At 35.9% G+C, this 17,523-nt stretch overlaps 1 protein-coding gene across 1 annotated transcript in view; it reads right to left on the reverse strand.

The window, feature by feature from the left end:
- The window catches only part of LOC148947766 (leukotriene A-4 hydrolase-like), a 294,121-nt gene that overhangs the window by 16,361 nt on the left and 260,237 nt on the right, over nucleotides 1–17,523 (reverse strand). The window lies entirely within an intron of this gene.

Genomic DNA, 17,523 nt, shown 5'->3' on the forward strand with positions numbered 1-17,523 from the left:
TAAGCCATAACATAAATATAAAATAATTATGTAGAAGAAATAGTTAATAAATGGCGAACATTTTAAAAAGATCAAAGGCAAGCAGTTACTAATGACGGGACGTCATTAATTGATGGGAAGGGTGATATGTACCATGAGTAAGATGCGATGTATTTAAAATACCAAAATAAAGTTCCTTCTTTCTAAAGATAATTCCGATTTCCTATAAATAAGTTAAACGTAGTTTCAAAAATGAAGTCCTTAATCAGCAAAGAGAAAAACTGCAGTAGCCCCAGACAAAGAACAGCACTATCCAGGCTTAAGATTTCGCTAAGAGAGTGAGAAATAAAAAATATGCTACGTACGATATTTCTAAGGAAGTTTAAATGGCAAAAAAACCGTGTGAACGCTTGAATCATCAAAAATATTTAAAAGAATTCATTGGACGAAAGATTTACATCCTTGGTCCTTTTGGGCCAATGGTGAGCCAGTTCTCATGGCGCAGGACTGAAAAGCTATGTTTTGATAGTGGGGTAGATGTGCTTTTTAAGATTATTCGTAAGTCAGATTAGGAGGAATTCTTAAGTCAGATTAGGAGGAATTCGTAAATCAGATTTGGAAGGATTCGTAATGTAGAATCTGGACCATTCAGACAGAATTCTTATATTCTTTCATCGTTGTCACCGTTATTGTCTTTTGAAGTGACCCATTGCTGTGCACCTAAGTATGTAAGTTCAATAAATCTATTGCCTTTTTTATCTGTGTTTATTTCATTTTATATGTCTGTATTTAGTCTCGCCTAATAATAGGTAATTAGTTCGTATATCTCCAAGGTAAACGCTCCCAAAGGAATCTGATCTCCAGATAGCTCGAGAAAAAAAGAGGCCACATTTATATGCCTACGTATTCAATTTTCTCCCATTAATTGAGAGCGGCCTAGATCAAACCCTAGATCATGATTCACAACTATTTGAAAATGGTATAACCAAAGAAATGTTGACTAAAACACATGGTATCATTGTACTAGACCTGTTTGGCACCCAGAATATGAGTATAGTACGAACGGGAGTGTGCGATTAGAGCGTACATTTGCCGACCCATAAGCTGAGAGTATTGCACTAATCTCATTAAATCAATTTGAAACCTATTGGGAAATCCCACCCGAAGGCAGTGTTCTACTGGACCTTGCACCATTAACACCAGTCAAATAATCAATGTATTTAATATGGACCCCTACATGTCCAAACACAGATCCTATCGTCTACCTTCGGACTTCCTTGGAAAAATTTAAAGTGTAAACAATACCCTAATCATTGTTAATAGCAGTCCGTCGACTGTGAATACTGGCCATTGATTGTACATCTTTCAAACATTGAAGACGAATGAATTTTTTGATCCTCTAGGCCTACCCTATACATTCTACACTCCTCACATCAGCAACTATATTCAAAGCAGTGGGAAAACTATTATTCAAAATCGGAAGAGAGTGAAGGATCTGACGACTAACAGTTGCGGTTTCTATACACTACTATATTTCGTATTCAGATGTCGCGGCTACACTTACAAGTAGTTTCTCAACATTTATGTAGACAATCCACGTCTGAACGACTTTATGGTGGAAAATATCCTCTCAGACCTCTATAATATTGATTTTAGTGCCCTACGATTAAAGTGCTTAAAAAATGTATGTGAATTTGTTTATTAATAAAGAAAAAATGTATATATAAAACAATGTTTTTATTCTTCACTTTAGATTTCTTCTTCTTCTTCTTTGGTGTATAGACAACTGTCGAGAACCTCTAATGCTGGTAGATCATTTGAATTCACTGCATATTGATCTTGATTGGCTGCAAAGTCAGGGTCACATTTTCTATAGTACAATGTAACTTCACTCTTGTCGTATCTCTTTGTATAATCAATGATACTATTTGCATTCATATTGTTAAATTCACATGTTTCAATCTGTCTATTTGAAGCAATATCACAAACAGTGTTTTCAAATGGTGAATCACATTTGGTAACTGCTAAAAAAATCACTAGGTATATAGTCATTATAGTTAGTGTCGTCACAACGATGATGTAGAAACCAAATTACCTTGTTACCCCAGCAGTTTAATCGTAGACCTGATTCTTACTCACAAAATAATTTAAAACCCCGATGATACCAGTCTTGTAGAAATAAACTAAAATCACGTTTGGGCTTCTTTCCAATCATACCAGGATAAGTATTCTACCACTGATCACATTTGTCATAGTGGGAATTGGAGCATAGTTGCCCTCTAGGGTGAGAGTCACAAATCGCTTCAAGACATGAATTACAGGGTTTAATCTGTGTTGCATATTCTTTATGCTATTTACACATATTGTATGATTTATTCTTTTTCGCTTATTCATCAGTAATTGTGGGAGTTTCACGTGATAACAAGTTGCTCTGAGTATGAATGCACAGCGAATAATTGTAAAAAATTTTTTTTTGGTTTCCAATGTTTGCTCTCTCACTTTCTCACAGCGAAAAAGAAACTGATCCATGGTTGAAAAATTCAGAGGGGTATGGGAGAGTAGTAACTCTGTGCCGTTACATAACCTCTTTTGAAGGTTGAGCCATCTACATAGAATCTATGGCAACATATTTAAAAGTATATCTACAATATTATTCTGCTTTGTTTCAATTAATATATCAATAAATTGAGTAAATGAATTTGATTTACGTCTTAAAAGTTTCATACAGTAGTCCCATGGGGGAGAATCATTCCCTACTATATTTTCAATTGTTTCCTTAGAAAATATCTTCCGTTGAAGAGATAACTCGAGAAAATAGTCATTCAGAATCAAATGTTTTTCCATAATCACAAGATTCGACCTAATTCTTTCTTTCTCAAATTTATTCTTTTTTTAATCCTAACACTCTCACTGCTGACTTTAGACTAACCATGATTTGTTCTACTTCAAGAATATTCGATAGCCTAAAAAAATCTAACAAAAAGAAAGGGGACATTTTTTATTTCGAAACAATTTTTTTTAGTGTGATTACAACTACAACAATAATATATATTACACATATACAATTACTGATATAACTTATTGTCTTCTATATACTTTTCTATTGAATTTAAAGCACTTTGAAGTCTGTTCACATGTGCTATATCAATTTTTGCAGCGAAGCATAATTGGTCCTCCAATTTAAATTTACTCAATGATAACTTATATCTTGCATATACTTCATCCCATTCAAGACAAAGCCGTGATCCTCTCGTGATTTCTAGCGCAATGTTTGGTGTTCTTGTATCATTGCTACTGCTACCAACTCCACTATCAACTTCTAATAGTGTAAACATTCCACTCATTATTGCGCATATATCTTAATGAATAAATATATGAGTCAATTCAAACTGTTCTCACTCCTAGAATTCTATTCTCAAACTAATAAAAACTATACCAAAAATCCTTCCTTATATTCACTGCGTCACTTCCCGTTAGTATTTCTGACTCTCATAATTGGCCTAGAAAGAGACACGTGATCTTGTTCCGTTAGTATTTCCCACTCCCTGATTGGTCTAGAAAGAAGATGTGGTCTTGTGTATCTAGTATTATAGCCCTCTGATTGGCTGTAATCTTGTCCCCTTAGAAATGGTGACCCCTCTCTACTCATACATAACTCATACAATGTCCTATAGGATTTATCAAAAGATAGATTGTAGAGTGGGATTCCATTTACTTTGCAGACAAGAGATGAAAGCCCAAACATCTCAAATTTATGTGGGCAGCCAGTCCACGATCCTATTACACTAGCGCTTTTTACAAATGCCAATGCTAATTTTGACGGAATTCCGCCGTTGATAAAGGATAAGTCGCTGAAGGTTCGTGAGCCTGTAGCAATTTGACGTTGATTGACGATTGTATGAGGAACAAGTAGTTTAATATTATTTCCACTGGCTCTCAGTTTTTCCACTGCCAAAGCAACAGAACTCATAACCTGCTGCTTTCGTACATGTAGTATTGCCGAAGTGAGAGAGAAAGTTACATCAAGATTCAAGGAAAGTTCCTTTCGTTAGATGAAATTAGATGGAGCAAGCGTCAATTTTAGATCCAACTTAATATTTGGTGGTAGCCATTGGGGTATATTAAGTATTTCATGATATATTTTTCCAACTAGATGTAATTCACTAGTTGTAGGATTTTTAAGTACATCTGTACTATTAGTATTAGTAATATATTCATATCCGTTTGAAGTGCCTCTCAATTCCTTGTATGACTTGGGTGTCATCAGCATGAACTGCATATAGTTTGTATAATTTGATGTATTGTTTCTTGTGCTCACCAAAGTGCCATTTGTATAGACACTGATTTGAAAAGAAATAAATTATGTAATATACAATTTTCATAGGATATTCCATCAGCACGGACTGGAATTCCATTGTCGGATTTCTGGACTTTCATTTGTAAATCTATAAATGTTGAAGACATGTCCATAAAATAGTCTTCGTTGGAATAAATTTGAAAGTGGATATTATCGGAGAGGGGTTGTTGCGGATAAAATTGTTCATAGTATCCATGTTTTACACTTATATCAGCATTTTCTGCATTGAATAGATTTAAAGATGAAATGATTTAAGGATAGGCATCCTTATGCGTTAGATATGCCATTGTTCAGTCTATGAAAAGAAATCCAGTTTCGATCTAACAATTCTCTTCCGGGGGCTTCTTCTTCTTCTGTTTACTCTATATGTTGTCTTTTTCCTTATTTTCTTTGCCAGGGGTGATATCTTTCGCTTCTGACCTGAGTAGAGACTGATGAGTGGTGCACTGTTTCTCGACCTTTTTAAACGTTTTCCGTTTTGTTGATATTTCAATTGTTTGCGCACTGTACCTAAGATTTTCCAAAGCACTCTTTTTTAAATTCTTGCCAGAGCTCCAAATGTATAGTGTAGAGGATGTAAAATCTGTCGCAGCCGGTACAATATATTGTCTAGCCAGAGGTAGTGCAGAGCGAAACAGCTTAGCAAAGTAACTGCCAAGACAATAGCCTGACATGGATGAGCGATCTTTGTAATAGTCCATTCCATTGCCCAGTTGTCTTGGACCAAGAGTTTTAACATAGCAGTAAATATCAGGAAAAATGAATACCACTTTTCTATTCGACCTTGAACACTGACAACGAACACTTGAACACTTGAACACTATCTTGTTTTTGAACACTGACAACGATGGGTCGAATATGACATGTAATCACAGCCAAACCTATTGATTTTGCTAGGGGATCACCTAATTCAGTTCTTAGTGTTAACTGGCAGAGTTCCAAATAGGAATTGTTTACGGGAATATACTAAAGATGCTTTATATTGTAATGATAAATATGTTCTTGATTGGTTCGTTCAAGAACTCGTAGGAGGGGGACATTGCTATTGCCAACTCTGGATGTTCCAACAAATGAAGCATAGAAAAAAACACAAGTCTCCGTGGAGAAGGCAGGTGGGTAGTCAGCAAAAATAAAATTGGCATTTCCAGCACTTTTAACATTAATTATATTAAGTATAAAGCCAAGACCATCTTTTAGATTATCATTGCGAATAACCTTTTCATTGGCAATGGGTGAACTAATGTAGATCTTGACCTCTTCCTTTGAATAGATAAAATGAAAGAATCCTTTTTTACGAGCGGAAACTCTTTTATTGATAGAACGACATAAATCATTCATACAGATGAGTTCTTCGTATGTTAATTCAATATAAAGCTAATCCATCCAATTGATCTTTTGAATTTTATGCTGTTCGCTATCGGGTGGTGGTGACAAATCATAGGGTCTAATTTTTATTTGTATTTGCGATCTTTTCTCAGGATATCATATGTATTTTTGAGAATACAGTCGACAAGAGTCACTTCATACGCGCCGTCGAATGTGATAGTGGGAGAGTTTCGTCCAAAAATCGCTTGTTTTATTCAAATCATTGTAGAGGGTCGGAGACATTGGAATTGAATAGCACATAGAAATCATTGGTCACTGTTAATGTCTTCAACTATAACCCGAAAATCAAAATCAGATTTGTATCCCAGCCAACTAACAAGCAATTGTTTCTTGCCCCTGCAAGTACTGCTCTTTAATATCTTTTCAATTTGATACATTTCACTATTGTTTCTAACTTTTTGTAGTCCATATTCATAAAAACCGCCCAGGATCTCATCAGCTTTGGTTTCTCTCATAGCCGATATGCCGTGGGTTCAATGTCTAGGATTTTGGACACTTTAAAAGTTTAGTGCTCCATAAATAATTTCCCTTTTCAAAAATATTGGTGGTTCTATTAATTCGAACAGTATCAAAAACATTGAATTTTTTTTCAAATTTTTTGTTGTTTTTTCATTGGAATATTGCTTTAGAAAAGCATCAAATGTATTTCCACTGCAATGAACTTCCTGAGGGCTAACATTGGACAGTGATTGATGTGGTCGTTGGTTATATATTTGTATGATTTTATCTAAATCATGAATAAAAGCAGCAGTATTTTTCAGCGTGCAATGTCTCGAAATTAAGAGACGAATCGTTCTTATCCATCGTTCAGCCAATGCAGTCTTTATCGGACTCTGATTATGATATATCTTTTTATTCTATTTAAGTAGAACCTTGTGCACACTAGAATTAATAAATTCGCAACTACGATTACTTTTAATTTTTCTATAGCAATCGTGCAATAATGATTACTAAAGCCTGAGCAACTTTAACATCTTTTTTTGATCGCAATGGAATGGCATATTCATAGCGACTAAAGACACTGATTGCCACTAGAATATATTTGTAGGGTGTATTGTGACGCCTTTGAATCACTTCTAGAGTTAAGAGATCAGTTTGCATTATATGCAAAGGGAAAAAGGCTTTAGTTTGTCGATATTGTTTGCCCCGAAGCCTGCGATTCCGATCCAGAGTGTAACTTGGTTCATTTTCTAGGTACTCTTTCACATTTTTTATTGTGCTGCCACCTATTTCAGAGGCAACTTTAAAAATTGTTGTGGGGGAACTTAGACTTCCCACTTCACCAAGATTTTCATAGACATGTTTTAAAACTTCATCCATTTTGAACGCAGAAACGTAGTGTAGTGTCCACTCCACTTTTGCACACTGGAGGGTGGTGCTTGTGATGGTGAGTTGATATTAATACGTCATCGCTTTTGTCTGGTCGTCATCATTGGTGTTATAAAATCATTGCTGATGCTGCTGCTGCTACTAGGAGTGCTAGTATTTTCCAAGATTGATTTAAAATCTTCTCCTTCTTTTTTGAATGGTGGTGTTGGCGTTGTTAGAGGACTGGTACCTCAACTATATTCTCTTAATTTCCTTAAAGTCTGCTTATTACCAATAAGACTTTTGAGGAAGTTTGATGTATTTAGAAAGGTAAATTGATTATTGTCAAATGATAAAGTCCTTTACGATTCGCAACCATATCACAAATTAAATCAAGTAGATTATAACTTTTTCCCTGAATTATAATTCGTTTCCCAGTGTTATCGACTTGAACTTGATGATAATCCTCACCACTACCACCACTTTCCAACAGGAGATATGTTAATACTCTTTTACTATGTTCTCGATAGGTCACTGGCAATAGGTTTCCAATTGATGTCACTATTGAATTCAATTCCTTCTCCTTTGATTGTGTTGTTGCCGCTGCAGAATGTTGAGGAGATGTTTCCTGTTTGGGGGGTGGTGTGGATCTTTGACGGTGACGGCGGGTCTCTCATGATAAGGTCTATGTTTGTCCACACGGCGCAATGCATCTTGAAGTAAAATTAGCTTTTTATCCTCGGTAATATTTTCATCATTAATAAATTTGCTTAGATTGTCTTCAAAGTGTTCCACGGGTGGAAAGGATAAGTTCTATTGGAGTCAATTTATAGGATTTAGCCATCTAGAGAAAACTGTTTACAAGTCCTGCGATTATTGGTAGTAAAAGCGTAAAAAAGCTACTGCTCGCTTGAAGGAGACGTTTTCTTTTAATTTTTTCCTTTGTTTTTGCACGCCAAGGCACGTACAGTGAAACGATGTCGCCCTGTCTGTTGTATAACACCTTCTGGAAAGTGTACATTGCCCTCAGTTAAATTTAAACAAAGTTCAGATACTAGATTAATAAATTCTTTGTCAACACCATGTTTAAGTATGGCCTTCATGAGTGGGGGTTTTTAAGTGCCTAGAACGGAAAATAAGTTTCTATTTTCGTGTAGTTTCTTCAATGCCATGATGGCAACTAATAGCCTTTTCTACTGTTCACTGGAAGATATACAGTAATTTCTTTGTCGAAAATATCTGTGACTACATGTAGATCCTCGGGGGTATACTGATTAAGATCCAGCAAAATATACCCACAGGGCTTGTTTGTCGCCTGACTGTACACTGAAAATAGAAATTTGGGGGCACCTGGGTATATTTGCTTATTGAGAGTTGTTAGAGAACTTGAATCACCAACAGCTCGGTAGATAATATCGATGGTGCAATTCAAAGCAAGGGTTCTCATACACTTGCTCTGATGAAACAGATTGTGTAGAACTAGGGCTATGAAGATGTGTTCATGATGAAAGTGAACAGTAAACAGTTGTTTCATTTCCTTTGAGAACTGTTCAATCGATTCAGCTAAATCATCAAGAATCAGCCATGAGATTGACTCAATGCTATTGAAAACATCAAGTCCCCGTATGAATTGTATTGGCATGGATGTGGCATTGGTAATAGCTTTTATTTGATCATAGGACTCCTGCCAAATACTATAGCAATAGTAAATTTTCTTTGGTTTTTCCAAAAACGTTTTTTTACAGTTTTTAATTATCTTAGCTAAAAGTGTCGTTTTCCCCGACATTGAGGGACCATAGAGAAACAATCTGAATGGTGTTTTAAATTGATACATACTGCTGCTGCTGTTGACAACAGATGGACTACAACTAACTGTAAAACATACTTTTCTAATGTATAAATAATAATAATTTTCCCTTAGATCTACCTAGTACGGTATTCAATAACAACAACAACAAAAACATACTTTTTTATTTTATTAACACCAACACTTTTTGTACAACAACAGTAGCAATAATAACAGAACAACATTTTTCATTTATTGACAAAAACAACTTAAAATACAGCAAGAACAACAAAAACATATATTTTTCATTTATTGACAACACTTTTTGTACAACAATAGCAACAACAAAAACAACAATATATTTTCATCTATTGCAAAAAAAACTTAATATACAGCAAGAACAGCAATAGCAGCAGCAGCAGCACAGTTGAACATATTTGTAGACTAAGACTAGAAAAAGCACAATGTACAACATTTAAAAGATGACAATCCTCCCCAAGGGTCCCCCTTCCCCCGGGATGCTGAAGGCCGGGTCGGTGTCGAAGGTCGGCCGTGGGCGGGACCCCCACCCCACCCCTGGGGCCACGCGGGGGTGGAAAGTGGAAAAACAAACTCTGTATACAATAGCCGCAGTAGAAAAATGAGAACGAAAATGAAGATTTTAATTGAGATTTTAAATTGTTTCCCCCCCACCTACCAAGTACTATATTTTTCAATTTAAGTAAATTTATCCAGACCGAGTTGGTTTCGATAGTCCACACATTCAACTCAATCTAAAATTTGATAGTGACCGTGGGGGAGTACTCTTACACCATTTTCGATCAAATAGACCTTGTCGGATATGCAAGACATGGCATTTTTCTTGACTCTAACAGTATAGTTCCTGTACTGTAGAGAGCTTATTGCCAGCACTTTTGCTCTTGGCACTAGACAACTATCCACAAAGTTTCTGTAGACACTCTTGTCAAAATTATTTTTTACAAAGTGTGTAAACACCCCATTGCACGCCTGCTTTATATCCTTGCCGTGTGTTTCCACAGATTAAACCTTAGGACCGGAGAACAACCATTCGGATATTAAATCACTCCCCGTCTCCGACTTTAACATTAATAGTTGACTGGGGACCTGGCGTTTCACCAACTCGGGGTAGATGCTCTCATTCCAATTCGTGAAATCCATCCGTGGGCCAATGTGCACCTGTTTTGCAAATCATTCAATAGATCTGCAGTTTTAACTTTTAACAACAGAGAATCTGTGTCCCCATAGTAAACTTAAACCTCCCCCTCCCTTGACCATTGTACCTTGCACATATTGTAAAAGAACGACAACATGAGTTTTTTTGGAATTTCAAGTACTGAACTACCCCCCCCCCCCGCAATATTCTTATTCAGAACAACATTTCTCTTTTTTCTGTGTAGCAGAACCATATTCGGGTCTTGGTCGTGAATATTTTAAAGTTGGGGTCGGCGGTACTTCGTGCACATTCTTTGGGACAAGTTACGACGTCACAACGTGATCTTTTTCGTACGCTTTCTCACATTTTTCAAAAGGCTGAATTTAAAATAAGTTTGTACATTTTATTTTCGACTTTATTTTTTGCCTGTGAACGCTTACTGACAAAGGTGTCAATAAACGTCTTCAAGTAGGGTTTCTGATTGAATTGCAGATCCCTGTGTATTTTTTTGACCCTAAAACCATTTGGTCACCATCCACCGCAATAGGACGTGGTGAACAATAATATTCTGTTTCGGGTATAAATCTCCAAGTAGTTTCTGCTTGGAGGGGGTCCAATGCATGCCCATACCCTCGACCAAAGACCGATTGTATTGGCTCAAAGATTCCTTGGTCACAGGTCTATTTATGCACGGAAAAACAAAATCTTTTACAGTGTCGTGAAGTTCCACTGGTGTTTGTCCATCAATTTCAAAAAGCTATTTTTTTGGACCATTTTCCACGACGGTGTGAATGTCGGGGATGTCACAAGGATTTTCCTGCCATTTGTAATTATCGCACGGTAAACTATAGTGAGATATCGCCGAGGAGTACAATGAGTTCATGTTAAGAAAAACAGCATTGAACTTTAAACCATCATCAGAATTTTGCGCAGTTGAATCCGTTGTTAGGACGCGATCCCCATGAAAAACATATCCCCCCCCATAGATATTTCTACAAATAAGTGTTGATCCATATCAGTGATCAAACCCATTTCCTCCCTACTGATTTTTATATTTAAGTCCATGACGAAGTGTGGTGTTGAAAAATAATAGCCAATGTAAAGCCCGAATTCTAAATAAATTTGATCTGTGTTTTTGCGTACAATATCCAAAAGAGTCAGTTCATCACTGGCCAAGTATATTCTACAATAATCCCCAACATTTTATACCGACCCTTAGCCCATACTCGCTTAGGGAATTCATAGTCTTCGGCAGTGCATTCACTATCGGTAAGTGAATTATAGAATGCTTCAATGGGAGGGAGTTTCTCCTCACTTAGCCTTACGCCAGAGCAGTAATAATCATATGCACTTATGCCCTTACAAGTCAGTAAGTCATATATTTTACTATCTTGAAAGCGCTGTTTGAGCCGAGGGATACTATCGAAATTGTCACTTTTCTGCACTTGAAGTAGTTGACTCAGAGCCTTGGGGAAAAAAATATAAGAATCTAAAAAACGGAAATTATTCCAGCACGTATGCCCATTATCCACTGCCTGCCATTTGAACTCTAAAAGCAATTGCTTCTCGGCAGATTTGGGTTTAATATTATAGGTAAATAAGTTATTTACCCATGGGCTATCTGCACCCCCTCCCTCCCTGTACATACGTGCCAAAGCCGGTAAAATAAATTTCAAATCATAATTTGAATTGTGAGTGAAAACCGGTATAAAAAACTGCTGGATTACATTCACATTGCACGATTGTTGTGCCACACCACGAAAATTACTACCCCATGATGATATTTCCTGCCACAAGTAATCGTGGTCCCTGAATTTCCCCTTCCCATCTCCCTTAGTCTTCTCCCCCTCTAGTCCCTTTCCGCTTAGTCCCCTCTTCAAATTCACCCTTACACACCCAGCATATTTTCTTATTTTTAATGGCCAGGCGATCCTCTGCTGATAGTATCATTGGATAGTGTGTATTTCTCAAAAGGGAAATAGCCCCATTTGCAGTGACAACAAACTTAGTCCATGCTTTGATCATGAAATCATTCTCATCCTACGTCCAGACTATTTCTAACAATTGCATAGTGTTAGAGCTGTGTCTTTGTGCGTGGGCATAGGAAACTGCGATGGTTTGATGTTCTTTGATTCGATTCGGAAATTGTGGGTCGTTCACATCCATAAGCTTGGCTTCACAGTCTAAAATTATTTTATCGCTTTGCATAAGCGTATTATGGAAATTTTTAAATCATAAAATTGCCTGGTCACCCGAAACTGTTTCTATCGATTGATAGCCATGTCTTTTGCAATGTTTCTTGTGATTTTAAAACTTTAATTTGGTCCAAATCTAGACAGGCACATTAGGCAATAGTATCGTGTCCCATGGGTTTTTCCCTCCCCAAGAACTCTACTAATATCAGTAATAGGATTGAAACGGCCAATTCGAATGGGTTCACTAGATGGTATATACAACAACCAAACCCAGTGTTTCACCGATTCAATAGATGTCGCTCTTACTGGAAATGTTACCCCCTTTTTATGAGAACACACATCCTCTTGAAATTCCGTTTCATATTCTAGCACTGTAACACCGATATTTAAATATGCGTTGGCCCGTTCAAAAACATCTATCACTCTGATTTTTTTCCTTTAAACAAGAAAAATCTACTGGGGCAAAATCAGACCCCTCCTTCCCATGCACGGCCCAGTAGTCCAAATTTTCTTTGTAGCGTCACAAGCTAGAGGTTGGAAAGCTACTATGAGGAAAGCGTACATGAAACATTTTTAGCCTGTTTCGAAGCAGATTTTTTGAACGCCCTTGCATCCTTCTAAATAGGAATTATATTTTAAAACTATTTCCCTTAGCCCACCAGCACTCCTCTTAAAATTAAATCTTCTTTAAATTTACATATATTCACACTTAAATTTTCAACAAATAAAACTACGGAACCACTCCCATTCTCATTATAATTCTTGAGATGAGTGACTTATTGTCGACCCGTTGTAAAAATACACTCTCCTAATTGTCCAAATGAGGATACACAACCAAAATTTCGGTGTGTACATAGTGGTCATAAGCCTCTCCATGACTCTCATTTAAATAAAATATTTTAATAAAATTGAGGCCTTAATGGGGTCCCGACCCCCTCTACCCTTATTTGAATCCGGTTTTCTAAAAGTACACGAACTTTCTTTACATATTCATGAATAATATAAATGTGTTCAGTTATAAAATTTTCCGCCATCAGTGCATTAAACAGATCGCCAAAGGTTGCAGTGAAAACGTCTATTGTATTAAGAATTGAATTGGTTTGTTGAAATTCCGGTAGCGATGAGAAATGTGTATCATTACCCCTCCCCCTTGTATATCATTATCTAAACCCTCTCCCCCGTGTATATCTTCATCACTACCTAAACAAACTTCCCCTTGGATATCATCACCACCTAAGCCTTCTCCCCCCTTGTATGTCACTAGCTAAACCCCCTCCCCCGCTTTGTTCAACAATAGGGCTGGTGTGTGTACTAAAATCTCTCAGTTCGCTTAGCATTTTCATGATCAATTAAATTTGATCGAACCGGGACAATATTCATTAAATCTGAGGGGGGAGGATTCTCATTTAAGTCTCTGGAAAAATTATCTAAAATTTGCAACGTATTAGGGCTTAACCATGTTAAATCACCCTCTGAAGTAACAGCATTGCCTTTTTGAACTCTACTAGCGTCTACATCTAAAGAATTACTATTAGCATTGAAATAATGTCCTAATAAACTATCTGTCCATTCCGTGTCATTGGTAATAATGTTAGCATATGTATCATCTAAATTCCCACTATCTTCATAGCATTCCCGTACCTGAATATCACGCCACTCCATTGGCGCTTCAATTTGGATCATTTCATCAATGTGACTTGTTTCTTCAGATGGAGGGAAGGTAGTGCGTATGGAACCGATGTAACCTATAAAGAAACAGCCACTTAATTTCGAAGTGTATAAGACACCCAATTTGTTAAAGAAAGTCGAAAATAGGATTAAAAGCGTCAATATTTTCTAATTGTTTAAAACATATGCTTAAAAAATGCACACTTAGTAGTAGTAGTAGTAGTCGTAGCAGTAGCAGTAGCAATGCCGCTATCTGTGTAAGCATAGTGTCATTTGGCTAGTTTTTAAGCTTTGTAATCGCGTCTATTTCAAAAACTGACATCAAGTACTTATTTCTATACCAATAACAATAGTGAAACTACTTTTTCAGTTAAAAAATTGAATTTTAATACTTATAAACTTGCAATATTCATAGTTTTCTTAGCAGATTATCTAGTCGAAGAGAAAAAAACAGCGTATGCGCCGCTCACACTAAAATAATGAAAATCATAACATGTATTATACTTAATTGCAGCACTATTTAACAGTATAATAACCCTAAATTTGCAATAGTCATTTTTTTGGCGAATTATCTAGTAGACAGAAAAATAATAAAAGCAGCACATCCGCCACTCACACACATACAAACAATACCATAGTGAAAACAATAACATGTAACATACTTAATAGCAGCACTATTTAGCAATATAATAGTCTTAAATTTTCAATACGCATAGTTTTCTTAGCTAATTATCTACTAGAAAGATAAATAATAAAAGCAGCTCTTGTGCTTTCTATAATAAAAATGACATTCTAGTTTCATCTTAATTTACTCAAAATGGAAAGCAAATACCATACGAAAATATTTATCATAAGCACCACCATTTTCCCTCTCCCAATTCATAAGATTTACTGTAGAAAATTTGAGTGGAATAAAAAAGCATCTTTTTTCTGAGAAACCTTTCGTATTTTCCATCTCACAGTTCATAGAATTTACTGTAGAAAATATGACTGCAATAAAAATCATCCTTTTCAGCGGAACCTTTGCTATCGTAATTCATAAGTATTTAGAGAAGTTAGATGCACTTCAGAGGTTTCAATAATTACCCCTTTTTATCGGGGACATTATCAGTCTAAAATGTTATTAGTGTCAAAAGGCTTTATTTCCTTTGCAAGAATTAGCCGTTAGTTTCTGCTAGCCTATTTTTCGAGAAATATCAATAAATTTAAACTTACATTAAGATCTGCAGTAGCAGCTTGCGGGCCATCAACTTCATTGGCATGTAGCGCAGGTCTTGAAGCCCGGGCACGTTCACTTTCTTGCATGGAGGTCACAGAGGGCCATGCATTGTGGGCAATGGCATTCTCACCTTGTCTGGAGGTCGTAGAAGAGGCAATTTATTGAATTGCACTAGGTCGTTATTGATTTGCATCCTCAACCGGTGTCTTCTTCTCGGCGAGTGGGACGCATTCTTCAGCCTTTTCCTTAAAAAGAAATTAAATTATAGTTTTCATGTAGAGAAAAACCGTACAAATTGTTGTGAAAAACCAAACTCGTGCCCTATTACACACCCCACCCCGTCCCCCTCTTCCATAGTGATGTTAGAAAACCAATTTCCAGGTTGTATCTATTTAATATATGGTATGCGTTACCCCTTCCCCCCCTAATGTGGAAATGTATAGCCCAAATTTGTTTCTAAACTATTATATTTTATTGCGTTAGCATTAGGAAAACTTTACTTCTTTCGTGTGTCATATAATGCACAAGTACCTAATTTCCTTCAGAAAAAGCCTGTAGAACAAAAATGTACAAAAAAAGCCATAATACAGCATAAAGTCCTGTAAATATCTTAGAAATTATGTTTCTAAAAACCAGGGCTAATGAAAAAACCTAAAATTGTGGGGCTGGGGAGGGGTAAATTTTCAAATTTAGATAGTTACGTAGGCTAGAAACTCATAGCAAAACTTTAGAAATGTTATAAGCTCAAGATACAGGGGGGATATTTAGATATAGACTTCTTAACACAGTTCCAGCATATAGGCTTTAAATTAGAAAAAAAGATCGTTAACATACACACAAGCCTAAAATTTGCGATCAGAGGTAAAAATGCTAGCCAATTTATATTTAATATATGCTATGCTTTACCCTCTCATCCCCACAACATGCAAATACATATACCCCAAATTTGTTTCTAAACTAGTATTCATCCATTTTCATTTTATTAACCAAACTTGACTTTTTAAGAAGTCTCCCTTATAATGCAACAGTACCGAAATATCTCAATTAATTTTTTATAAAACAAACTTACGACATATAAATGGCTAACAATATTTTTAACATTCTCCATAGTGCTTAATGTTCAATAGCTTAAAATGAACTGTTATATTAAGCAATACAATGAACTTATGCTAATGTTTCCAGAGAAGCCATATTTAAAAATAAAAATGTATAACTTGATTTCCATCATAGCCTATTACGTAAATTTAGGCAAAAATCCTTCCTTATATCTGTTGCGTCACTCCCATTTGTGTTCAATAGGGTTAGAAATATCTATGATTGGCCTAAAAAGAGGATGTGGTCTTGTACGTACATGGATTCTAGTTCTCTGATTGGCTGTCATCTTGTACGTACAGTATGTAAATATGCATTTCTACTAACTTTGGCAATATATTTGCACATTAAAGGGGTGGGGTAAGGTTAGGTTAAATTAGGTTACTTTACAGCCCAAATTTTATTATTATATAAACTAAAATATTGAATTTTCATTATATTTTGGCATATTTCATTAATATTAACATAACTTCACTTCTTGGGTGTGTTCTATAATAAACAAGTATCTCTTTATTTATATAAAAGAAGTAATAAGACCGATGCTTATCGAGATTTCTGAAGGATGGGACACGTTTTTTCCGTGAAAATATAAAAAGGCCATTTTCAAAATTGTTGCTGGTGCCCCAGTAATTATACTAGCTCAACTAGAATAAAAAGAAAATAGTTTGTATATATTTTCGGGAAAAAACTGGAGTTTTGAACCGACAAGGAAAAAAATTATGACGAAAATCAAATATTTTATTTAGATCACCGATAACCAATTTTCAGTAATCCCGTTATAAGCCAAGGGTACCGATTGGGGAAAATGCAGGGAGAAAACGAGGATTTTGTTCTATTCTCTGCATAAAGAGTCAAAAAGGCCTTATTCAAAATTTCATGGGTAATCTTAAGGCATTTTTCCATTTCTTGGGAGATAATTTTACCCCCTTCCCTGTAGGTGCACCTGTATAGAACACGGTAAAGAAACAAAACAATGATTAATTACAATGCTAAAGAGTATTGACGTTCTAGTGATTTCGATTCAATGTCTAGTGATTAGTGTGCTGATTAATCATTTTTTTTCAAGAATTTAGTAGTATTGTTCACCGGATAGCAACGTTGTCACAATTTAAAAGTTGAATTTTTAATATTAAGAAATGTGTTCCTTCTAATGTCTCAGCTGAACTGGCATCCACAAGGACACGATAATGATTGATATTGCATCTAATAATCCCAAGGATGGATCTAGAGCATAATCTTGAGGGGCACAATGTGACAATGGCACCAATGAGAAAAATCTGGGGGGGGGGGGTACAATATGATAAAGGTGCCAATAATTGACCAAATTGAGAAATTTAGTCTAAAAAAACTGAAAAAAAT

The sequence above is a fragment of the Artemia sp. Qi Xiang Cuo genome, chromosome 10 (assembly GCF_049724085.1).
Source record: "Artemia sp. Qi Xiang Cuo chromosome 10, ASM4972408v1, whole genome shotgun sequence".
Classification (NCBI taxonomy): domain Eukaryota; kingdom Metazoa; phylum Arthropoda; class Branchiopoda; order Anostraca; family Artemiidae; genus Artemia; species Artemia sp. Qi Xiang Cuo.